The sequence below is a fragment of the Tursiops truncatus genome, chromosome 3, assembly GCF_011762595.2.
Source record: "Tursiops truncatus isolate mTurTru1 chromosome 3, mTurTru1.mat.Y, whole genome shotgun sequence".
Lineage (NCBI taxonomy): Eukaryota > Metazoa > Chordata > Mammalia > Artiodactyla > Delphinidae > Tursiops > Tursiops truncatus.
This window is the reverse complement of record NC_047036.1, coordinates 150323598-150333681: the sequence shown is the minus strand read 5'-3', so window position 1 is coordinate 150333681 and position 10084 is coordinate 150323598.

Sequence of the window (10084 nt, the reverse complement as noted above, 5' to 3'; positions counted from 1 at the left end):
CTGGTGGAAGCTAATTTTGAGTCCTCTTTTCAAAACCTTTGCACCAGCCAAAAGCTGTTTATTAGGCTAAATCTCCGCTGGCTTCTCTAAATTTGTGTCCAGACAAATTGCAAATACACACCATCCAGTGGTCACTGTGAGTCTGCTTTTCACAGGCTGATGGATTTTTATAATGTTCCAGGCAATTTCAAGTTGTCAGTAAGAACTAATTCTGTCTCGTTATTTCCTTCACTCTTGCCAGCTCCGTGACCACTTACTGGTTTTTTTTTCCTTCATGTTCGTTTTCTCCTGCTAACTCTAAAGCCTTGTTTTCCCTCTCTAGCCCCATTCAAAGGTCTGAGGCTCTAATCATAGGAAGCCCTGAGCACAGTTAAAGGTAAAAGCATCAGCCCTTCTCAGGGGCTCCAAAGTTGAACCCTAAAGCCCCATACCCCATGAAACCTCCTGCCAAACCTATTACAGCCTGCAAAGCTGTATTACATCAACAGTCCAACAACTCTGTAGCCGAAGCCCTCTCTCGAGGTGATATTAAACCGACTTGTCAGTCTGTATTCGTGGAGTTACACACACTCAACTTACACGGCTGGGGAATAGAAACTGGCTCTGGCACGGCTGTGTATCATCATACAATCTAAAATAGGAATCATTTGTGAACTTCTTCACTCAGAATCCATATGGTGGTGAAGCCTCAAAGTCGTGAGATCTCAACCAGCATATTTCATAGTAGCCAAATTATTAAACATAGTCCTAGGAGGACTTACAGACTCAGAATCAAATTCTTGCCATTAAGCAGAAACATAGGCAATTACTTCCTTGGTATCACACATACTTCTTAGGCAGTAGAAACTGCTGTAAGACCTGTACTCAAAATAAACATGAGTTGCATAGCCTGCCAAGTATTAGAAATAAAAGGCTCTAGTGTCAGGGAGAATCCCACAGAGAAGATGAGAAAAGAGCTGTGCCCTGCACAGGGAGGGCCCTGAAAGGTACCCAGAGAAGAGGAACAGATCGGAAGAGGGAAGGCTGCACAACACTTTCTAGAGTGGTCCAGACACAGCCAAGAGTGCTGGGGGTATCAGTAGGCCTCAGGAAGAGGCAGGGTGGATACAGATGAGGCTGTAGCAGACTAGGAAAGAGTCTTGATTATCCTGAAGATGTCAGAAATTTAATAGGAAGATGATGTATCTGTTTCAGAAACTGGCCAAGATGGCCTTAATCCCCTCAAGCTGACTAAACTTGAGACAGGATTCTCCCTGACTTCCCTTTTCTTAAAGCATTTTCTTTAGGAAATGTGTAAATTCTCTCTGCCCCCTTTAAAAAGCACATACATCTTTTTAAGAGCCTCTTGGTTTTCAGCCCAGGACTGTTTTTTCCACGTCCTGGGAAACTTCTCTTGAAATACAATTCAAGGGGACAGCACCTTCATCACCCGGTTTCTATGAAAGGGGAAAGGGTAGGAGCCTAACCTCAGTGGGCACCTTGCTCCAAGTTGTAAAACTCCCTCCTATCACTGAGATATGAGAAGTTTACTTTTCCTTGGGGTAAAACCAATCAGCAAACGTGGATAGCCTACAGCTCCCTGTCACTACAGCCCTTAGAACCCTACCACCCTCTGCTTCAGCTGAGTTGGGCTCAGACTGAGATCTGGCCTCTCTTCCCTATTGCAATAGCTTGAATAAAATCTTCCTTGCCCATTTAATTTTGCTCAGTATAATTTTTGCTGTGACAAAATACTCTCTTGGACCCACTTTCCCCTTCCCTTACCTCCCCATTTGTCTTCCCTTTTACAGCAAAACTCCTTCCAGGACTTGTCTAGACTAGGTGTTCTCAGCCACTCTCACTGCACTTAGTACGATGGATTTGCTGACTGCCTCTTCAGCCTGTAGGTCGACCGAGAACTCCAGATGTGCATTACGAGGGGTTATATGTGACTACTAAACATCTCCACTTACATGTCTAACAAGCATCTCAAGCTTGTCCAAGACTGAGCTCCTGTCTGCACCCCCCAACCTGCTCTTCCCAGAATCTTCCCCATCATATAAAAGGCAAGTCCATCCTTCTAGCTGCATAGTTTAAAAAAAGCTTACAATCACCCTTGATCCTACATTTTCACATAACTATGTCCAATTTGTCATGATATCCTGTCACTACTTTCAAAATACATCTGGAGGGACTTCCCTGGTGGTCCAGTGGTTAAGAATCCGTCTTGCAATGCAGAGGACGTCAGTTTGATCCCTGGTCGGGGAACTAAGATCCCACATGCTGTGGGGCAGCTAAGCCCGCGTGCCACAACTAATGAGACTGCGGGCCACAACTAAAGAGAAGCCCGCGCACTGCAACCAAGAGCCCACATGCCGCAACAAAAGATCCCGCATGCCACAACTAAGACCCAATGCAGCCAAAAAATAAATAACTATTTTTAAACACTACATCTGGAATCCAGTCAATTCTCACTTCTCCCCCTGCAACCACCCGGGGTCCAAGCCATCATCTCTTGCCTGGATTACTGCAGTGACCTGCGACTGGGTCTCCTCTACTTCCCTTCCGGCACCACCTCCGTAATCGACTCTCACCGCAGCAAGCATCATTCTAAAATATATGCCCGTTAACGTCACTCCCCTGCTCAGAACCTCCGTGACACGTCCCACCTCCGTCAGCACAGCCACGTCCCTGCAGGGGTCCAGCAGGCATCACATGACTGGTCTCCACTCCTCAGCTGACCACAGGCCCCACTACTTCCTCTCCTCCCTCCACTCCATGATTCTCTCCTTCTCATTCTTTCACAAATCTTCTCCCACTTCAGAACCTTTATACATGCTGTTCCCTCTCCCTGGAGAGCTTTTCCTTGGGCCTCCACCTCAGTGTTATGTTTGCAGAAACGCCCGCCCTGAAACTCTATTCAAAGCTGTATGTCTTCTCCCTTCCTTGATTGGTTTTTATCCAAAGCTTTTACTCTCTATTATACTGCATATTTCTCTCTGTATTTTTTTGTTTGCTACTACATTGCTCCCTTGACTAGAATATAAGCTCCATGAGGGCAGGATACTGTTGTATCCCCAGCAACTAGAACAGTGCCAGCATCCAGCATGTGCTCAGCCATGAGTGAACGGAGGTAACATGTAAGATGAATCAAAGACGGTGGGGAATAAGGGGATGTGGGGATACCAGAAATAAGGCTACTGCAGAGGTCCAAACAAGCAAGAAAAGGGGTCCTGAACAAAAGCTGTGACAGATGGAATGGAAATATAGACACACAACCTGTTCCTCTGAGAGGGGGTTGTCATAGGAGGGATTCCCAAACTTACTTGGGCATGGAACCCTTCTAGGTGGAAGGGACTCACAGGCCTACAAGTTTCATGGAATCTAAGGTAGGAAACCCAGAATTCGAAGTTCTCTAAAGTTGCTCCCCCAGCACTGGAGTCCAATGATCCTGTGTCAAAAGTCAGACAACTGAGTACATTTAGGCCATGTGTTCTCTTGGTTACATAATAGTCACAATAATGGAAACCCATCTGTGATGTGGGCATCTAATCTCAAAGACGAGTATTAAAATGCTACATCACTTAGAATCCTTCCAGTCTCCTGTAACAGAACCAGATTAACACATGTGATAAAGACATCTAACCGTCTCATGGAACAGGAAACCTGGGAGCAGGCAGTCCAGTTGTGGTGACAGCCTGCCAGTCAGGCTTCACCTGGTTTCTCTGATTTTCATATATTTTTTAAACTTAGGGTTGTAAATTGGCTGCTACTGCTCCAGATATTGTAACATCACAATAGCATTCCACCTTGGGAAGAAGGAGGGGCATAAGGCTATTTCATTACGTTCTGCCTTTATATGGGAATTTTTTTTTTTTTTTGGCTGCGTTGGGTCTTCATTGCTACGTGCGGGCTTTCTCTAGTTGCGGCAAGCAGGGGTTACTCTTCACTGCGGTGTGCAGACTTATTATTGTGGTGGCTTCTCTTGCTGCGGAGCACAGGCTCTAGGTACACGGGCTCAGTAGTTGTGGCACACGGGCTCAGTAGTTGTTGTGGTGCACCGGCTTAGTTGCTCCACGGCATGTGGGATCCTCCTGGACCAGGGCTCGAACCTGTGTCCCCTGCATTGGCAGGAGGATTCTCAACCACTGTGCCACCAGGGAAGTCCTATATGGGAAAGTTAAAAAAAATATTTCCTAGAAACCACCAGACTCGTTGGCCAGTGTCACATTGACACTGAGAGTTGTAAAGGAGGATGGGTTTGGGTTTGGGTTTGGGAATGGGTATATTACAACTGGCCCAGACCTCCATGCTTCATCCCTTAGGGTTAAAAGAGGGGCCCCTGTTCCCTAAGATCAAGGGTTCTCCACCCTACCTGAACAAAAGAGCAGTCTCTTAATGGGAAAGAAGTGGGGATAGCGGGCAATGAACAATGGGCCACAGCTGCTGGTGATTGTGTCTGTTAGCTTTAAGGCCACCACACCAGTCCCAGCAGTTTCTAACAGTACATGGGATGCCTATCACCCGACAACCTTGACTGACTAGCAGTGGCACCCTGGAAACGCTGTGTTGGGAAGCACCTACCAATGAAGTACTTGTAGGACCCCAGGAAAGAAGAGCTGTACTGTACAGCACCGGCAATGACCCAAAGAGCCAAGGAGGGAGCAAGCAGCATGGTATCTGGACCGCAGATCTTTCCTTGTGGCTGGAAAGCCCCAGCAGTCTGTGATGTCAATTCCTGTTTTCTTCCCTCTAGAAGATCAGTCCCAACCGCATTACCCCTGCTTCTGCTTCCTCTGAGTCTGAATGTCATCTGCCCACACTGAGGAGGAAAGGAGGAAGCCCAGGAGAGGCGTAGGCAGGAGGAATCCCACATTCCTCCTGACATCTGATTGAAGCACAGGTAAAGTGAGCCTTATGCTGTCCTCACCGAGTTCTAAGTATAAGGGACTGTCCTGCAACCCCAGAATAAGCACTGGAGGTAAACCAACTTGCAAACTTTGTATCTGAAAAATCGCCTCAAATCTGAAATCACCAGTATTTCTGCACCATTTTTAGTATCGATTTCTATGAACCAGTTTTCAAAAGCACCATCAGCAACAGGTCTAGAGCGTTCATTTCCGAACCTGAATATTTTTAAGCAAACTTTTCATCTTCCTTAGCTAGATGAGTTCAGGAAAAACATTTCATTTATTAAAAGGGCTGCATTACAAAGGTTTCCCCAAGAGAACACAAGCTCCTCGAGAGCAGAGATTTGGGGCTGGTTTGCTCAGTGTCCCCAGCATCTACCCCAGGTGTCCTTACATCAAAGCATTCAATAAATATTTGTTGAATTAATGCCATTGGATAACTGTCCTTCTTGTGCTGTATGATATGAACTGCATGGCTTTCTCCCTGAGGATTAAGATATTGATGGAGCACACTTCAAGATCCATGGCATGCCCTAGATGAGAGATAGTGATGTGTAGGAGGAAATCTTGCCAGCCAAAGCTATCTATCTATTCAGTCTTAAGTGGAAACTCAAAAGACATGCACCACGGAAGCTAGTTGCAGGCCCAAAGTTACAGCTCTCCTTAAAAGGAACTGTGTCATGCTAGGAAGTCACTTAACAATCATAGCAGACACGTATTGTTAGACCTGCGCGGTCTCCTAGGAGTTTCGACTCGCCCAGGAAACAACAAGAGTCGGAAGTCAATGCAAAACGCAAGAGGTTTATTGAAGGCCGGTGCACCGGGGTTCCTTGGTCCTCACGCAGGAGGTCGAAGAAGGAACCCCTTTTGGGCGCGAATATGTCAGTTTTATAGGTTCCCACTTCCCCGTATGTAAATTATAGATTTGGTTGTGTTCTCCTGCTGATTGGTCCTGGCTTAGGCTCGGACCAGAGAGGGAACTTATCCCCAGCTGTCTGATTGGTCTTTGACAGACACCTATTTTGTTTATCTCCCTCCTTCTCCCCAGCTGCCTGATTGGTCTTTGACAGACACCTTTTTTACATTTTGTTATCTCCCTCCTTCTCGGAAGGGGGCCGGACATCCTGGAAATTCACCCATTGTCTAAGAAGCCCCTATTGTCTGGAGAGTTCTTAATCATTAGCTGGAACAATGTCCCTCGAGTCCCACAGTATATAAGTGTCAGGCCCTATTCCAAGGGCTTTATATAGATGACCTCACTTCATCTTCACAACAAGGCTATAAAGCAGATTCTGTTACCATCGTGTCCCTTTAACCGATGAGCAAACTGAGGCACTGAGTTAAATCACCAACCCAGTGTCCCATACAGAGCATCAGAACCAAAATCTGAACCTGGCACTCTGGCTTAAGTACCCGTGTGATTAACATCTGCATTGAGTGGCCACCTTGGCCTCCCAGAAGCTCTGGGATTTCAGTTTCCTCACTGTCTGGGGGGTGAGGAATGATGGATACATCAGGAGGCTGTCAAACCTTCTCAGCTGCTTGATTGCTTTTTGAAAAGAAATCTTATTGGCTAGTCAAATTCATAGAAACAATGTAGGATGGTGGTTACCAAGGGCTGGAGGGAGGTGAAAAGGGGGAATTGTTATTTAAAGAGACTAGAGTTGCAGTTTGCCAGAGGAAAAAGTCTGGAGATCTATTTAACAATGAGTATACTTAACACTACTGAGCTGTACACTTAGAAACAGTTAACAAAACTTTCCAACTTATGTGTTTAACTACAGGAAGGGAGGAAAGGAGGAAAGGACGGATGAAAGGACTCTTACCTGGCAGCTCAAGGAGTAAAACAGAGGCAGAACTGCTGAATCAGTGGGCAAAGGAGCCCAGGGTCCCAGCCTCTAGGCTTCTTTCCCCAGATCCTCCCACCAGAGCAGCCCCTCGGGGAGAGCATCAAAGCAAAGGTTTAAAACCACTAAACAGGACAACTTCTCAATTCTCTTTAAGACAATGTCAAAAGCCTCGGGTCAAATCACACTCTCAAAAGTCTCCAGCTGAAAAACCCTCCTGGCCCCTCAAGGCCGAATCAGTTCACACTCACCACCACCGTCCTTGAGATCGTCCACAATGTAGCCCCAGTGTAGCGTCCAAGCTTACAGAGCACCGCTGTGGCGCCCTGTGCTCAGAGTTACTCATCACGACGGTCTCTCGAGCCTCTGTGTGTTGCCTATTTCATCCTTGTTTGTGAAGTGAGAGCTGTGTGCGCACCCGCCACCCCAGCTCAGAAGGCTGTTTCTACTCCCCCCTTAGTTATGGGTGAGGCGCTATTATTTATGCCACTGTCACCTGCACAAGGTGCCCAATTCCCCCACCTTGTCTGTTCTGGGGGCTTAACAAGTATCCAGGACTCTCAGATGGAAGGGTGGAGAGGGAGTAATTCAGAAGAGACTTAGGCGCAGGGGAGCATGATGATACCCCATCCTTCCCTATCCCTCAACCAGGGTGCTGAGCCATGGTTCACGATCAGGGAGAGAATGAATGCTGGGAAGGCAGCCAACGCCATAACCAGCTTGTAGCAATGAGGGCCAGAGAACTGAGACGAAAGTACGTGGGGGCCATTGGCGCATACGTTCAGTTAAAAAAAAAAAAAAAAAAACAGGAATGCTAACTAAAGGACAGAACGATTATTATCTTTGACTGTAAACCTCTCTGCATCATCCTTGGGTCTAAAGCGACCTATTTCCATCACATGCACATTCCACCAGCAGCCGAAACTCACCTCAGCACCCTGTTATATTCTGACGCAGTTTACACGGAGCTGACTGAAAGGCAAAGAGTAAGAAAACGAAGCATTTGCAAGGGAAATCCATGCTTCCTAGCTTAGAGCTGCACAAACTCCTTTGCCCACCACAGGAAGGGATCAGGAAGGTTACTCAAGCCGAGTGACCCATTTCTCTTTGCTTGGGTACATGGTGATTCTATTCAGAGGGCATAAATAAGATAAAGGGCCCACGCACACTAGATTTTTCATTTGGCAAGCAGAGTAAAAATCGGAACCTATACCTGTGGGAAAATAATCAATTTTTCATAGACTTGTTATAGGCTTCACAAAATCTACTGCACACATATTTTTAAAAGTAAGAAAGTGGCTTTTTAACGCTACTTAAAATATATGGCATGGCAAGAATTACTTAAAATGTGTTTCTGAGGCCTGAAGTTTGGTACTGCCTGCTAAAATATAGATGATTTGGATAAGGCTGTCTTCTCGGGATAAATGTGAGACCCAAGCTCATCTTATCATAAAGATAATAGGAAGGTTGGTATTCAGGCAGTTAAGTCATTGGTATAAATCCTCCCAAGAGATTAGATCCCCTGAACTCGCAAGCGTTAGCGGTTGTCCATTGGCCTGTGTGCATTAAATAACTCCTCTTAACCCAGAGGCCAGCAATCTGCTGTTCACATAAAGTCAGCAGAAAGCAGGGCAAGAGGAAGCAGAGCTGAATCCAATAGATATAGGACCACGACTCACCCAACAGGTGTTTTCCGAGCAGCACGCCAGGCCTGGGAAAGTGGACACGTGATCCACGTGGTCTGGACGCCCAGTCTCGATCCAGGCAGATTGGCTCCGTTTTTATGAGCCATCAGCTTGACTGTCCGCATTGGTGGGCATGCTTTTTGCAGGAACACGTCTCTGTTCTAAGCGGAAGGCTATGCGCCTACGCCTGTGACCAGCCCTGTGTGAGCGTGTGTACGTGCGTGTGTGCATGCGTGCGTATGCGTGACTGGATGAATGAAAGATTTTAAAAAATTTCTACATAAAGCAGATCTAATATACGAAGATCTCCGTTTACAAAAATGCTTTCATTTTTTTTATCACGCAGCAAATCATTGAAATATTACACTATTTTGTGTCCAGCATCTCCCTTCAAGGAGCTATGGAAACATGAAGGCTCACTGATGTCAGAAGTCCCAGTCTAGCTGAGAAGACATCACTGATGTCAGAAGTGACAGTCTAGCTGAGAAGACATGTGACAGAACCGACACGGAGACCACAGCAAATGTCTGACACCAGGTGTAAAAGCTTCAGGAGTTCACAAAATCCAAAGTCGCTAAAAGCCCAAGTTGCTGAGAGGACTTGGAACAGTGGGTGTTAAGAAGGGCAGGAAAGATGGTAGGTTTTAGATTACTAAAGGGGCGGAGGCGGCGTTTCACGCAGGTACAAAAAGCAGAAGCAATGACTTAGAAGCCTTCTCTTTGACGATAGCAGTGACAGCACCTGCCCTGATCAGAGCCACAGGAAACAGGGCTCATTATAGGGTGGGGACTCGTTAGGAAGGGGTAACAAGCTGCCCAGAGAAGTTGATTTGTGACTTGAGGGAGTCATTTTAGCATCCTGAATAGGAGCAACCGGGTGTTCCTTCCGTATGGTGAGAACTCACCCCAGGATTCCTTTAAAGAGCACGCTCCCCTTGACATTGAGTTAATGACTTCATTTGCACTCAGCTTTCCAATATCCCATCTCAGTGGTTCCCAACTTATGGACCACAGAGTTATGGCACAGGTCCCTGAAGTCAGATAAGCACTGCCCAGAAACGACTTGCTCCTGGCATATTGCCGCTGTCTCGTTCTAATATCTGTAGATACCACGTGAGCCATAAAACGCAAATTCACTCCAAAGCAACAGTCACCTGAGTTGCCCCAGGCGCCAGCCTATGGCTACACATGGAGTCACTTTAACAGTAGCCCAGATGTCACCAGCTCCCATCTCCCTGCTGTTCATGCAGGACTTCAGCCTCCAGTAAAATGCCCCTCAAGCATTCCTAGGAGTTCCCAGGGATTTGGTGCCTGAGCCTGCAAACAAGGCCGTCGTCCTCTCAGCGGCCACTGGGTGGCGCTGGGTCCACACATCTCCCTCTCCTGCGCCTTCCAGCGCCCCGAGGCCTCCGCAGGCCAAACTGCGGGATGGTTCATATGGAGTGCGGAAAACATCTCATTCCTCTTGGGAGCTACCGTTCCCAAAGCAGTCACACTGGTGCCATACACGATATCTTACCCAGGGTATTTTAGAAAAACAACTCTTACAGTTGTTACTTACAGCCCTCAAGCTGTAAATGAAAACTGTATGTGAAGGTGAATCTAGCGGAGGTTAGACAGGAAGAAAAATACCAGGGACAGAGCCCATGCCGTGCTCACAATCA